The sequence below is a fragment of the Puma concolor genome, chromosome B3 (genome assembly GCF_028749965.1).
Source record: "Puma concolor isolate L17-30 chromosome B3, mPumCon1.1.hap2, whole genome shotgun sequence".
Taxonomy (NCBI): domain Eukaryota; kingdom Metazoa; phylum Chordata; class Mammalia; order Carnivora; family Felidae; genus Puma; species Puma concolor.
In genome coordinates this window covers 6051176-6066825 of record NC_141672.1, presented here as the reverse complement: position 1 = coordinate 6066825, position 15650 = coordinate 6051176, and the positions used below count along the sequence as shown (strand labels likewise).

The 15650-nt window shown below is 55.4% G+C and overlaps 1 protein-coding gene across 3 annotated transcripts in view; it reads left to right on the top strand.

Moving 5' to 3' along the window:
• The window catches only part of EVL (Enah/Vasp-like), a 151854-nt gene that overhangs the window by 76880 nt on the left and 59324 nt on the right, over positions 1–15650 (top strand). The window lies entirely within an intron of this gene.

The window sequence follows — 15650 nt, the reverse complement described above, 5'->3', positions numbered from 1 at the left end:
GCATGGGGCTGATCAGGCGGTAGCATCACTCCTGTTTTGTGGGTGAGGAGGCCCAGCCTCTGCAAAGGCGTGCCGCCCGGGCAGGGTCGCGTGTGGTGGGGAGAGGAGGGATGGCCGCACCTAGCGGTTTTTCCAGGGCACAGCACAGGCACTGTGGCAGCATTTTACAGTGAGCTAATAAAACCAGCCCTACAGTAAGGAGATCTTGGCCAACACTCCCGCTCAGCAGAAGAGGGGATTTGGTGAGGGGGCATCGCAGCTTTGGCCAGGCCACCGGAATCCTTTCCTTCAGGCCCAGAGTCACCAGGGCCAGGAAAACACGCCATCCTCTTTATGGTTGGCTTTATTCCTGCTCCTTTGCAGCTGGTTTTCTGTCATTTTAGTGATTTTCCTATAACTTTAAAGGACTTGTGGGTGGGGCCGTGGAGAACAGAATACTTGCACCTCAAAGGCATGTGAACGTCCACAGTGGGTAGGGACCAAAGTCATTTTCAGCTGTGAGGTACAGTGTGAATAGCTCAGGCCGTTCACTCTGGCCTGTCAACCACCGCTTGCAGGAAGGTATGTCGGAAGTGAACAGGAGGAAACAACACGGGTTTTTAAAGGTCTTTTAAAATTGTCAGAGTCTTGGAATTTTCCATCTTGAAAGGCCCTTAGGAGCCTATCCACAGTCGATCATCCAGGTTAGCGGTGCTTTAGGCCTCTTGCCCTCCACTTCAGCCAAACTAAGTCTCTTTCATCTTTTTAAAGTATCCCTCCCTATTTCTTTGAGGAAAAAAGAGTGTCTTGTTGTTGGCGATGATGCTTTTGAAGTCTGGAAGCCGCCTGAGGAGTCCAGCTCTGAGGTGCACACACCAGGAAGTGGGGGCCCAGAGCCCAGGGGTCCAGGCAGGACTTGTCTGGTGACTGACGTAGTGGCCGGCCAAACCAGAGGCCCCGCTGTCCCGCACTGCCCTCCGCATGCACAGCGCCAGTGGGCAGGGTCGGTGGCCACAAGCACAGCGGCTGGAAGGCCTGCCAGCTTTTTGGTTTTCCTCCTGCGGACAGAACAGGGTACATACACATCCAGGTTCCTAAGTCACCGTCGCGCCTGTGCTGGGGTCACGGGGCTTTCGAGTCACGAAAACTTGTCTGCCAGGCCCAGCTCCGGCCGTCCGAGCGCTCAGCTGTGGGCTGGGAGCCGGAGTGTCCGGGGCACGTGGCGGTGTCCAGCCTCCCCTCGCGGGCGGTGTCGCCCTTCTTTCTCTCAGCGGTCCTCAGGGCGGCGAGTCTCGTTTTTATCGTTTCCGCGTCACAGAGGAAGAAACCAAGGCAGAGAAGGAGCAACCCGCCGGGAAACCTAGCCTTGAGCTGATGGCTCCTGACTCCAGAAGCTTTGTCCTCTGCCCTTCCGCACCGACCGAGAGCTGGTCTCTGCTCAGAGACGCGGGGACACGTGGGGGGGGGGACAGCACTTAGAAACGGAGAGCCCTTGAGTCCTCAGGGCCGCGCGCACGCACAGCGGGGAGCGTAGACGGGAAGAGCAGTGCGGGTTGAGACGTTGGGGCTGTCAGGAGCAACTTCCGGGAGAAAGGGGGCTCTCAGGGGAGCTCAGAAGGAGAGGGCATGACTTTAAAAAGGAAAGGAGCAAACGTCCCGGTCAGCGTCCCCGGGGACTGCTCTCTCTGGGTGCCGGGGAAGCAGGGGAACAAGACAGGCCGTCCTGTCCCAAAACCGCACTGGGGGCAGGGACACAGTCCAGAAACCAGAAACCACAGAGGAGAGAGAGACCGGAATGTGCCAGAGGCTGGCGGCGAATGGCTGGGCCATCGCCTTACCCAGCGGCCCCGCTGGGGACATTTACTCAGACACCTCAGCCGGGAGGTCACGAGGTCAGCCACGAGGCAGCCTTGCCAAAATCTGAAGATGGAAATGGGAGGTGGGGGCAAGTGTGAAGGCCCTGACAGGCACGGTTTGGTGGGGTCAGGGGTCGAAGAACGGGGAAACTGAAGCTCCTTGGATCTGGAGAGGGAAGGAGGCGGGGGCAGAGGAGAAGGCAGGCCTTCTCACACAGAGCCGCCAGGCCTGGCGAGGAGTTTAGATTTCCTTCATTGTCTTAGGAAGCCTTTGGAGTGTTTTAAGCAGAAGGAAAGGCGTCCGATAGAGGCTTAAGAAAAATCACTCGGGCCGCTGTGTGGATGGTTCTCCTTGTGGCAAGAGTGGAGGCAGGGGGCCCTCCCGGGGCTCTTGCGGTCCTGCAGCGAATTGGGGGTGGTTTGGACTAGGGACGGGGCAGCCAGTGTAGGGAGGCATGTGCTTCGGAGGCACGGGCTCCAGGACATCCTGGTGGGTCAGATGTGGGTGTGAAGGAAAGTGATTCACACCTGTCTCGGGGGACCTGTGGTTTCTTTTGCCACAGTGCGGGTGGAGCCTCGGTACAATAACTGGAGCGCCGGCTGGGGTCCGTGGGGTTTTGGAGCCTGCGTCGGCGGGCTCCCGGTAAATGTCGGTTGAACAAGACCGCAGCAAGCGGAAAGCGGCTGATCTCACGGTGCGGCAGGAAAGGCTACGGAAGAAAATGTATCTGCCCCTTTCCGTGGAGCCAACTAATCTTAATCCCTTCCCTGTCTCCCTCCTGTCTTTATTGCGCTTGGGTGTTTTATTTTTTCTAAAGGCTTCTCACCTTCCAACACACTGCAAACTTATTTACTATTTAAAAAAACTTTTTGGGGGCGCCTGGGTGGCTCAGTCGGTTGGGCGACTGACTTCGGCTCGGGTCATGATCTCACCGTTCGTGGGTTTGAGCCCCATGTCAGGTTCTGTGCCGACAGCTCGGAGCCTGGAGCCTGCTTCTGATTGTGTGTCTCCTCTCTCTGGCCATCCCCCGCTTATGCTCTGTCTCTCTCTGACTCTCAAAAAATAATTAAGTGTTAATAAAAAAAAATTTTTTTTAACTTTTTTAAGTGTATTTATTTTGAGAGAGACAGAGACCACATGATCAGGGGAATGGCAGAAAGGGAGAGAGGGAGAGGGAGAAGGGGGGAGAGAGAGAGAGAGAGAGAGAGAGAGAATATCCCAAGCAGGCTCCGCACTGTCAGCACAGAGCCCGACACGGGGCTCAAACTCACGAAACCATGAGATCATGACCTGAACCGTAACCCAGAGATGCTTAACTGACTGAGCCACCCAGGCGCCCCAAACTTATATACTATTTTATTGGTTGTCTGTCTCCACCCCTCTAGAATGTAAGTTCCAGGAGGGGAGGTTTTGTGTGCTTCGCTCACAGACATAAAGACAATGCACATTTATCCAAATGCTGCACGTCGTTAACTGCGTTTGTCGTATGACCCTGGAGATGCCTGGGCTACCAGAGCTGCTCCTCGGTGCCGCTTCCTGGCGTGGCGTGGTAGAGAAGAGGCCAGAACGGCAGTTGGTCCATTTGCTCTCGGCCAGGGAAGGCGCCGAGGCTCCCTGTACCATCGATTCTTAGTCGGCCGTCTGGGCACGGTCATTACCGCCTGTTCTGCTGTCCTGCAGGTCTTGAACGTGTAGAGGTGTGAGAAGCCTGGGTCCACCCCCCAGTCCTTCTGGCCCACACCTCTGCCTCTGCAGCAGGGTTTGGAAGCCCGTCTCTAGGAGTAGGGGGTGTTTCCTTTGACGTCTTCTCCCAGGCAAGTTAGAGAGCCCCAGAAGCTCACGGTCAGACGGGCCCTTGGAGATCATGCTGTTCAGTTACTGTTCCCAGGGACGTGTACCCGGATCCTTTGGGGAGCTTCCTGAAACTTCTCAGTCTTCTTCTGTCCCAAAGAATCCAACGTGCCTCCAGTTGAGCATCATCGCAGTGATTCTGGGTTGTTCCCCTGAGAGTGTGTTGTGCCCTGCGGGTGTGCTGGGCAAAACGTGGCTGAGAACTGGTCTGATCCATTGGTTTTACTTTGGTAACACCCCAGGAAGAAAAATAAAAGCTACCCTTTTTTGAGTGTTCATAGCAAGCCTTATGCTGATTCTGTTCTGTACATTGCATTTAATCCTCCTCTTCGGAGGCGTTACGTTGTTAATCCCATCCTGCACGTGAGAACAAAGGTCAGCAAACAGGTCACTCGTTCCAGGTATCGCTTGACCGAGTTGGATTTGAGACCAGGTCTCTTATGTTCTCAACAGCTGAGCTTGGCCGTAGCCTGTCGAAGGGCCTTGCCCCGAATTGCAGAGTCAAAGTTAGGATCGGAGCGTCTAACCTCTGCTATCCTCCGCGGTCTCTGATTTCACACTGCTTGTACGACGGGAGACAAGGAGGCCTTCTGTCTCCCCCTGTGGCGCCCCATGCCTGCCTCTGCCGGCCACCTGTCCGTTCGCGCTGTGCTCCCGGCCTGTGCCCGTCCCCGCATCTACTCACATGTGCATCGGACGGAGCCGGCTGCCGTGCTGGTGACGAGGGGTGTTAGCTGGGGGCTCAGCCGGGTCTCATTCCCAGGCTGTTGGTTTACCCTCAGGGATCGGCATCCTGCCCCAGTCCTTGGTGCAGCCAGATCGCTGCAGCTGTCCCCCGGTCGTGCCGAAACGCATTCCATTTCCGCGAGCGATCGGAATCACATACTGCGGGGACACAGGCACGTACTGGGATTTACGAATGTTCTTGAGGTCCACGTGGACTACCCGATGGCTCCCCGAGGAAGGACTGTGTTGGTGGCCTTGAAAGAAAGTGTGGGAAGTGGGTGTGAGACAGGTTCGGTCTAAGAGTATCAGACTGTGTCAACAGTTGGTGGGAATGTTTTTTCCAATTTCACGAGGCTCCACAGAGAAGTGGAGACCAGCTGTCCAAGCATCTGGGACGGTGGCGTTATAATGGAGAAAAGGCAAACGTCTTCATTGCAGGGTAGCAGTCTGACCCTCCCAACCAATTTGGATGGAAGAAAAGACGTCTGGGCCAACACTGAATTTAGGCTTCATTCACCCAAAGCCTTCCTTTAATTCTGGCTCTTACGAAACTGGGGCTCAGACGGTCAGCATTTGAGTGTCTGTGTGTGAATGTATGCAGACCTCACCCTCTCTTTCCATTGCTGTAGTTCAGCCGCTCTCATATGTGGTCAGGAGAACAACCCTTTTAGGGGGTGAGTCAACACTGTGTTTTTAATAACACTAAGGCAGTGTTTGCCTTTTTCACTCTTATCTCACAAATGCACAGTGGAATTTTCCAGAAGCTACATGACGTGTTGACATTGTCAACTGTGACAGGTAATGAAATGTGTGCCTGTGCATTCTTGTGTTTTGGTTCTGTTTTTGTTTGGGGAGGGGTGGGTTTAGAGAGTTGCTTCTTTATTTGTTCTTATGTTTATTTATTTAGAGAGAGAGAGTCTGCACAAGCGGGAGGGGGGCAGAGAGAGAAGGAGAGAGAGAATCCCAAGCAGGCTCCGCGCCGTCAGCACAGAGCCCAACGTGGGCCTCGATCTCATAAACCGTGAGGTCATGTCCTGAGCCCAAACCGAGAGTCAGACGTTTAACTGACTGAGCCACTCAGTCGCCCCTGTGCATTGTTGTGTTTTAAAAAATTCTCAGTTTTTTAAAAAAAAATTTTTTTAATGTTTATTTTTGAGAGAGAGAGACAGAGCATGAGTGGGGGAGGAGCAGAGAGAGGGAGACACAGAATCGGAAGCAGGCTCCAGGCTCCAAGCTGTCAGCACAGAGCCCGACGCGGGGCTTGAACCCACAGACTGTGAGATCATGACCTGAGCCGAAGTCGGACGCTCAACCGACTGAGCCACCCAGGCGCCCCTAAAAAAATTCTGTTTTAATTTCAAATATGGCAAATATGGATTGACTTACCCCACATAAACCAAAGCTTTCTGGCATTCTCGATAATTGCTGTGGGTGTAAAAGGGTCCTGAAACCAAACATCTCAAGAACTGCTTCCGTGAAATGGTCATGTGCGTGTACTATGGGAAGCACGCACAGAGTTGGTAAGCGCCCAGTTTGGGACGGTGGCTCCCGCGGGGAAGGAGGGGCACTGAGATCTGGGGAGAAGGTGCAGGGGTGTCACTGAAGCTGAACAGCTTTATGAGGTGACACCACCACATAGAGCGAGTGGTGGGCGCGCAGGAACCTACTCCCCATTTCAGGTGTGAAACGGTTCCGAAAAAAACGTTTTAAGTGTAGAACCTAACATTCAACATGTTTCAGGCCCGTTTCCATCGAGGGGAAAAAAGTCACCCTCGGGATGGTTAACTAATTACCAAGGGGGAAATGTACCTTTCCCCTGGAGAGATCTGGCGTTCATCCGCTTCAACCGCTTGCCTTTTGAAAGGGAGGCACTACCATCATGTGCTTCCTGCTGTGATGGGGTCCAGTCGCCTCCCCCTCCCCTGTCACCTCTGTCAGGTTCTCGCTGTTGTTCACTGTGAACTTCATCCTGAGGAAGCCGTCCAGAGTGTGGACAGCCGACAAGCCAGTTGGCCGGAACTCTTCACACAAAAAAGTCAGTGTCGATGAAAAACATCAATTCTAGCTTAGCTTAAAAGAGAGTAGTAAGCAGGCAGCCCAACCACACGAAATGCAGGAGGAGATCCTGGATCCAGAAGAATGTGGGTAACTGTAATATGCGCTCTGTACCAGAGTTATTAGTAAAGTTACTTTTCTTAGGTATAGTAATGGTATTTAAGTCCTATATTGGCATGTCCTTATCTTCAAGAAATGTGTGCTAAAAACCTTAGGGTTGAAATACCGTGATGTCTCCAGCTTACTTTCAAATGGTTCAGAAGGAGAAAAAAAACAAGCATAAAAGAGGTAAGTCCCACGTGGTAAAAATGCTGTAAGTAAAGCAGAAAAGCTGTACCGAATGGCAGAGAGGAAGATCTGTGGTGTAGACACAGCCCATCCACATACGCCACAGGACCCTGGGAAACCTACTTCCCTTCTCCAGGCCCGTTTCCTCCATCTAAATAAAGCACTTGTATTTCTCAGCTCTGACAAAGCTGTGGTTCCAAGTCCCTCTGTTTCTCAGTCACTGAACTGGGACATGGTGGTGCCCGTGGTTCGTCCGACCGGGACTTGAACGTGTGTCGAGCAATGGTGCAAGGCCCAGGGTGATGGCCGGGGAGGCCGAGCTCTCCCCTCCGTGCCTTTGCTGACACCTGTTTGCTTGCCGGAAGCGCCCCCTTCCTCCAGAGCAGGGTTAACCGTGCCCTGCTCTTGTACCCGTGGTCCTTTGCACACACCTGAACGCAGCACTCAGAGCCTTGTAGACTGTGCACGTGTGCCCTCCCCTCAAGGACAGACCGCATCTTGTATTCAACAGATGGCTGAGTTTCTCTCAAGTACCAGGCATACTTGAGACATAGTCAGTACTCAGTAAATCAGGTGTTTTCTTGCTCTGTTTTTAAATGAATGCAGGGAGAGAGACAGAAAAGGCAGGGATGGCCAGATCGCACATGAGTTGTGGTCCCTGCACCCCCACTGAAGAGTCCTTGAAGGTTTAGAAATACAACAGCCGTCAAAACTAGGCAAACTCAAAAGCACGCGTTTATCCAAAGATATTTACTGAGCAGTCACTAGTCACAGTTCCCGGAACTACAGAGATGAGCAATATTTTTAAAACGAACAAACCGAGAAAAGAACCATCCTCGTGGGGGAGAGAGAAAACCAGCAGACTTTCAGAACAGTGGTAAGCAGTATGAGGAAAAACGAAGCAGCCTCTTCTCAGTGGGGAGGGATCACACTCCCTGGAGGTGGCATAGATGACAGGCCTGAGGAGAGTCCGAGGGCGGGCAGAGCAGGGCTCCGGGCCTGGCATTCGAGCCGCCCTGGCAGCCAGGCCTGGCTGGGAGGCTCTGCACCCGCCCCCCCCCGGTTGGACGAGCTCAAGCGTGGGCATTCCACAAGACAGGACCCAGCAGCCCAGGTCCCGCCGCCTGGACGCCTGCGGTGGTTCTCCAGGCCACACCGAAGAACCTGCTGGAGACCTGGGTTTTCTGTGTGGACGTGGAAAGAATCAGAGGTAACGAGGGCTGTGCGTGTGGGCGCAGGAGCGCTTCGTCCTGATTCCACCTGATCTCGGCTCACGCAGACCTGCTGTGACCTGAGCCAACGTTCCTTGCTCGAGATGGTGGCTTGGCGGCTAATCATGGCAGTAAACCACGCTCCTGTTAATCTCCTCAGACTTCGCCGAGTCCCAGCCACCCTGAAACCTAGTCGAGAAGGATCATTTCCCTCATTTTGCACAGCCAGGCACGTGCTTCCCCAAGGCCATGCGGCTAGCGGATGACAGGCCAGGCCTGGGCAGACTCTGATGCCGTGCCCCCTCCGCCTCCCCATACGGTCTCCACGAGGGACGGTGTTGGTTGGATGTCCCTGGCCTGTGTTTTGGTGCACCTCTGGTTCCTGGCTGCCACCAGCCACCCGGCCTTTTCCAGACGTTCCCTCTGCCCCTGTTCACTGGGGAAGACTGGTCAGAAAAGGGGCAGTCCGGAGATGAACTGAGCCATAGCACCACCAGAAGAGCCGAGGGAGAGTTGCGGCAAGGGGGCTAAGAGGACAAGAACGAGGGTGAGTCTGTCCCCTCTGGTGCCCTGGAACGCCACCAGTGGCTTTGCAGAGAGCGGCTGGCGTGGAACGGAGGGGAGGGCCCCGGGGAGACTGCAGGGCAGCCTAGGGGCGAGGGGGTGCTGCATGTGTGCGTGGAGGGGGAATTGAAAGGTGAGTGGGGACACGGAGGGAGTGAGGCCCAAGAAGCCAGAGGCAGAGGCCTCCAGAGGAAGGAGGAAGGCAGGGTCCCAGCTAGCGGTGTCTGCCCCCCCCCCCCCCCACTTCCCCTTCCCCGGTGACTCTGGACAAGTCACTTAATGTAACACAGGGATAAATGTAATCACTTGCCCGTGAGGGTTGAGTATCTCATGACATCATGTAGGAGGTGTGCTTCACGCTTCAGAGAGTCGGGTGTGGCGAAGGAGAGGACGGCCCCCTCCCTACGGCCCCCTTGCCTTGGCGCTGGGGGGGGAGCCGAGCACGTATTTCTCTGTGCTGGGGCGCCCAGACAGGTTCATGTGGGCTGCACCCTCCCCTGCTGCCAGCTGAAGGGCTTCCTCCCTGGTGATTCTCAGCCTGCTTTTTCAAGTTCGCTTTCGTTGCTTGCGTGTTGAAAGTAAACAAGGCAGGACGTTACAAGCCGCCTCAGAGTCTGGCTCTGCTTCTGCTTGGCTTTGGGAACATTTATTTATGGCCACTTCTCTCTGGCCTCCCCCGTTCCCCCTCCTCACATTAATTCACTCAGCCCCTGCTGAGCCTGGCCTCACGAGGGTGGTGGTACCGTGCCACGCTGAGGGCGGGGGGTGGTGGGAGCTGGTGGCTCACACCGGGGCCTGAGCTGTTCACCTAGAAGAAGACCTGGGCTGTATTAGCTCCGTCTTACAGAAGAGAATCACTCCCACGGAGCCCCGTGTTCTCCCTGTGATGGCCCTAGCGTGTACCCATCTGGTAACTGAGTGTGTTTCCTGCTAGATTACGGTGTCCTTAAGGGCAGGACACATCCCATTCGTCCCATTCAACCCCGGAACCTCGCGGTGTGCCTTTCCCCTGGTAGTTATGGAGGGAATGGGAATGAATGTTCTGAGAACCAGAGGTTGGCTGAAGGCAGTGACTCCTGACCTGAGCTTTGAGAAGGGGTAAGACGTAGACCTGTGGACGTAGGAGGGAAGGCACCTTAAGGAAGAGGAAACGCCGCCTTTAATTTCTTGAATGATACCAGAGAGTCATTTTAACTGACCCGGCATCAGGAGGATGCTTTTGCTGCCAGACCCGGCCTTGCCACCGGCCTGGTCTCTGCCAGGCACAGTGCGGGCAGCCCAGTTCCAGGACAGCCAGGAGGCAGGGCCCCTGGGACCGGCAAAGAATTTGCCCTGTTGTCTCGGGACTCCGAAGATAAACCGGTGGGACGGGAACTCTGGCCTCAGCCTCTGACCACCCCACAGGGAAGCCTGTCTTGAGGCGGTGGTCCCTGAGGACCCTCTGCCCAGCAGAGGGACCTGAGGTAGATTGCCGGTCCCCTGCCGCGAGAGCTGTCACACGCCAAGGCGCAGCATATGCTAGCAGGGTCCGGAGAAGGACCATCTAACTTGGCCTGGGGCTCCGAGGGGAGCTTTCTAGAGAGAGCAGCGTGAGTAGCAGTTGTGGGTGAGTAGACATTACTGGTAACCTAGGCCGGAAAAGGCGTTCCCGGGCAGGGGGCCTGCATGAGCAAGATCAGAGAGGCCACAGAGAATGGGGTCAGTGGGTCATGACCAGGACGGCAAGGAGCAGAACGTGAAGCAAGGGTCACCTGCCTGCCAAGGGCAGGGATTTTTACGTGGTAACAGTCACGACTCCCGTGCTCCAGTGCTGGAGGGCTCCAGCTGCTGCTCCAAGGATTTCCCCAGGAGGGGTCTCAGAATTTGTATTTTAATAAGCACCTTCTCTGACTCTAGGCACACAGTGTTGAGAACCGCGGGCACAGAGTGAGAAGAGAAGTTCTACGTGGTTCACCCTGGGGAGCACCACGATTTATAGTGGTTTTAAAAATCTGTTTTGGAGCAAAGACCCCTTGAGGACACGGTAAAAGCCTACTTCAGAAAAAGCTCACGCTCACTTTTGCAAATAATTTCAGGGAGTCCTTAGGCTCAGTAAGCCTTTCTGTGCCCCCCCGTTTAAGCACCCCTCGTATAAGCAGCAAAGACAAAACCTCGCACAAGGGGGGCCGCAAGGGGCCCCCAGAGAGAAATGGGAGCCGAAGAGTAGAAAGAGGCAGAGGCGGGAGAGATTTTCAGAAATACGGACATGGTGGCATGTTTGTTCGAGACGGGAGATGAGGGTTCTGAGTGCACATCAGGGACAGAAGCCAGGTTCCGAGGGGGCCTGGGGCGTGAGCAAGTGCTGAGAAAATGGGGGAAGCAGGGCAGGCAAGAGCCTGATGGGAGAGCAGAGGGGGTGGGCAGTGGGCACGTTCATGGCAGCTCGCATCAGCCCCGCCCCTGTTCACAGGTGCTTATCAGGTGCTTAACCTGAGAGGTGAAGAAAGAGTTCCCAGTAGGGGCATCGCTCACCCTGGCTCCCCGCACGGGCTGTCCGGCTGTCCTGTCTGGGTATTAGTGCCAGATGACCTGCCCTCGGCCCCAGGCAAACCCGGTTCCCAGTCCCGCTGGGGAGACAGAGTCAGACTGTGCGATGAGTTGTTCTGTCTGCAGGGGGCGGCGGCCGAGTCAGGGCACTGGGCTGAGCAGGAGGGGACAGGGAGGGGGGATCGTGTCTTTGCAGAAGTGATCCTCAGCTGACTCTCACGAGGAGCTGGGGAGGGCAGCGCGCACTTGCCCAGGGCAGCCTTCTGTCTCCCCAGCCTGGGCGGGCAGCGGGGTGAGGCCATGGGGCCCCTGCGGACACGGCTGCCTCCCGGGCACTGAGCGCTGTGGGCCCAGCTCAGAGTCGCGGCTTCCCGGCCCTCCGATCCCGGGCGTCATGAGATCAAGAACAGTGTTGGTAATCCGTAACAGATGCTTTGGTTTGGCAGCCACTCGCCCTCTCGGGATAAATGGAGGGGGGTTGTAAACGGAATGTTCCCACGGGCTCACAATCATGAACACACTTAGCCACTTGGAGTCATGTATTCAACAAACAATTATTAGTGTCTACAGCACACACACTGGGGTGGCAGAGGGGGCAACAGCAGGGTCCCCACAGTCTAGTGGGGAAGAGGAGGCCGATGCGGGTACTGAGGGGCAGGACAAACTGAAAAGTGCTGTGGGCAGGTGCAGAGCCGAGCACAGTGCCAGGAGCCGGCCTCTGGCCGCGGGGGTCTCCGTGCCCAACCCCGGACTTAGTTTTCCAGCAAGCCTCTGTGATTACACCTGTGCCTGTCTGTTCCCTTTTTGGCCTGACATCCTTTGTCCGTGCTTGATAAATTTGTACTCTGTTCTCTTAAGCTTTTGTTGGAAAAGCCCAGAAAGATCCTTACTGGTAGGGTGGAAGGGGAGTCCCAGTTGACTGTGCTAGAGGGCGTGTGGCTGGGATGGAGGGGCTTCGTACTCCTGGGAGAAGGTCAGAAACCTCCTTCCCAGTCTGACGTGCCACGTCCCACAGCTGGCGGGGCAGGTGTCCTGCGCTTTTCCAGAAGAATCGGCCGGGCGAGAGCGTGAGGCCGACTTCCGGCTGCCTGCACTGCGGGCTGGGCTGCACGCTGTTCCTGTGTATTAGTGTTATCTCCAGATGCACGAGGGGTTTTCGTGCCAGGTCCAGGAAGATCCCTGGCTGTGTACAGAAATTTTGGGGTGTGGTTTGCGCCTTTTCTTTTTAAGCGAGGGATTTCAGCAGATACTCAGTAGCAGTCTCTGATGTGTGGTCTAAAAGCGTTAACTGCTGAGCCAGTGACAAGACTGGTGGTGCCTCGCTTGGGGCTGGGCCCAGCAAGTACTCCCCGCTGTCTGAGGGACTCCCGAGGTCAGATTAGCCTTGAACAGTTGGGGAAACTGAGGCCCAGAGTCACACAGTCTTTCTCCTCTAAGCACCTGACAGCAGGACTGTTCAGAGCTTCACAGATGTCTCACATGCCACCAGGAGGGAAATGACAGGCTTCAACTCTTTGCACACTCCTATGTACGCATACCCGTACACATACCCGTACAAACGCCCAGATGACAATAGGATTGGACCACTTGTCCCAACAGAGCCTTCTTCTGGGAGAGAGCCTGGTTGTACCTACTGCTCAGAGCAGCCTGTTAGGTCCCGCGGGGGAGAAAATCCATCAGGCTGGTGACCCAGCATCATGTAGCATAAACCAGCCTATTCCGACGCATTTCCCCCCTACTAGTCAGCTGGTTGTTTTGATCACATAAAGACAGCCTGTCAGAGAGAGGCCCTCATGAGACTTGACCTTAGCTTCCCTTCCAGCTCCGTGCGCCTCCGGGCACCTCAAAGCCGGGGAGGGTGGGAGCTGTGTGGACCCGTCAGCACGGGCACAGAGTATATGTGGCCTGCTGGGGGTTGGAGGGGGGGGGGGGAGGCGGGGAGGAGGAAGGAATTGTCGGTTTTCATTTAGTAAAGGGAATTTTATATGTACTTTTCAAAAAATAATTCACTCATTCATTCATAGTTTTTTTTTGTTTTGTTTTGTTTTTAATTTTTTTTCAACGTTTATTTATTTTTGGGACAGAGAGAGACAGAGCATGAACGGGGGAGGGGCAGAGAGAGAGGGAGACACAGAATCGGAAACAGGCTCCAGGCTCTGAGCCATCAGCCCAGAGCCCGACGCGGGGCTCGAACTCACGGACCGCGAGATCGTGACCTGGCTGAAGTCGGACGCTTAACCGACTGCGCCACCCAGGCGCCCCTCATTCATAGTATTTTTAAAAAGAAAACATTTGCCTGAACCGCCCTCAGATGCTAACTGCTTTAGACAAAGTTCATGATGTCTGGGGACAATACAGAGTTTCCGTACCCAGCCAAGATGCAGAGAAGACAGGTGACTACGTGGAGCTCAGAGACCAGGTCCAGGCTGGAGAGCAATCGGTATCCTATGAAAATGAAAACAAAAATCCCAAAATACAAGCAAGATGAATCTTAGGCAGAAGAAATGGGTATTTTCTTGCATTTCAGTTTCGTTAGTGGTGATAAAGTAAACAGAGACAGGCCAGCGCCGTTCAAACGGGGAAAAAAAAGAATGGGGTTTTTTGGTTAACGCCAGGTTCGGTTTGCACACGTAAGGTGTTAAAAACGGCAGCCACAGGGAACCCGTGTCTGTAATTAGAACAGGAAAGATAGCTGTTGGTGTGTAAGCACGTGCTCGGGCAAAGCACAGTAGTGGGCACTTCTGCCCGTGCCACCCTGAACGACATGTGGTGACCCCAGGTCCCCCCTCCCCCCGGCCCCGACCCCCAGGAGCTGCAGTTCCCTGCATAGCACGCCGGCCGAGCTGTTTGCCTCCCCCGCCCGAAGCCCCACATCCCCTTCCTGAGCTCGCCTGGGGCTGAGGCCCTTCGTGGGCAGCACACAGGGCGTCGTCTTCAGAAAGTCTCCAGGCCCCCCAGCCCCTCCAGGCTCGCTGAGGCGTGAGACAAGCCACCGCGTGTTCGGGTAGCTGAGAGCTCTCTGAGGGCAGGGACTGCCCTGCTCATCTCCGCATCGCTAAGTGTCTTTGACTCACTGGCCTCTGTGCTTGTCACACTGATGTGAAAACATGACACTCGGCCGGCCGTAGGACCTGGGCAGGGAGGGAACACGGGACAAAGCAGAGGTCACTGGAGGAGAGTGAGCGGGGACGGCAAGGGGGCTTGCGGCTTTGTCCCGTGAGTAACAGGGGAGGTCCCTTCAGCCGTCCAGTGGACTGTCCCAGGCTGTCCAGGACACCTCTGTGACTCTGGAGGACACAGGGAGGGGAATGTCGCTTAGAACGAGGGGGGGCTGCCGAACGGCCAAAACCACTTCACCACCGAAACTACTTTGGGGAACAATAAGCCTCCCGCCAGCAAGCGGTTTCGGTTCAAGGCCTCGTCTGCACGTAGAGCTGCTTTAGAAGGCCTGCTGCACTGGTCGTGACAGTGGCTTAGGTCATCTCTAGGCCCTGAGGTCCTGCAGGGAGCATTGATTAAGCACCTGCTGTGTGCCAGGCTCCGGGCCTGCAGGCATGCCCCTGTCTGTGCTGGAGCAGGGCAGGTCACTTTGGGTCTTCCACAAAGCAGACCCCAAGACCCTTCGGATGATAAGCGTGTGAGAGATTCGCGGGGAACCGTCAGTGAAGGACAGAGGGAGTGGGAGCAGGCAGGGGGAGCCTCAGGCCGTGATGCAGGTGTGAAAGGAGAAGGGGCAGAAGGGCCTAGTGGGAGGCATCTCAGGCCGATGCAGGGCCCCGAGCGAAGGTTTCCCCCCTGGAAGATTCCCCACGTCAGGCAGGAGCGAGCTGGCACATCAGTCGTTGGTGAAGAGCAGCCAGAGAAGTGTGGCCTCTGTGCATGCCTTGGTGGGGCACCCAGGGCGGTGGAGGCTGGGGCCGTGGGTCAGCTCTGCTCCCACAGCAGGAGATCTACAGGGCACACTCGAGTGGCAGCTACACAGGGATTCTAGAAAGCGTGGCCCATCTCACAGTACCTTCCCAGATTTGCTTCCCCAGAGTCCTCCCAAGGGCTTCCGTGGGCCCGTGCCACCAAGTGGTAGGGCTGGGGTCTCCGCTCAGATCCCTGTGACCGCGGAAGTATGTCGGGACCACATCAGGAACACACACCTGCTTGGCATTCACTGTCAGCGACAGAGCGTGTCAGCAGCGGTCAGTGACACAGTTGAGGCCATAACTTTATCTGTGCTCGCTTCACGTGGCTGTGGAACCATGGTCTGAACCAAGGCCTGTCTGCTGCTGTGTCCTCTTTCCTCTCACTTCTACTGGGTGTCATCAGCACGGGGCCGGAGCACTCCTCCTCCTAAGTGCAGTCTTGTGCAAGATACACGGTCTCAGGCTCCCAGACTCAGAAAAGTCAAAGCACAGCACCATTTGCTTTTCTTCTTTCTCCCTAACCTGGCTGTCTATGGGGAGGAACCACGCCTGTTTTGATCATCACTAATTCCCCCTTAAATGTTTGTCGAATGAATGAATGACTTATGGGGAGAAAAGAAGCAGCACCGTTGCATAACAATTCACTCCCGATATGCCTGGCCATGCACAGAGCTCTCAA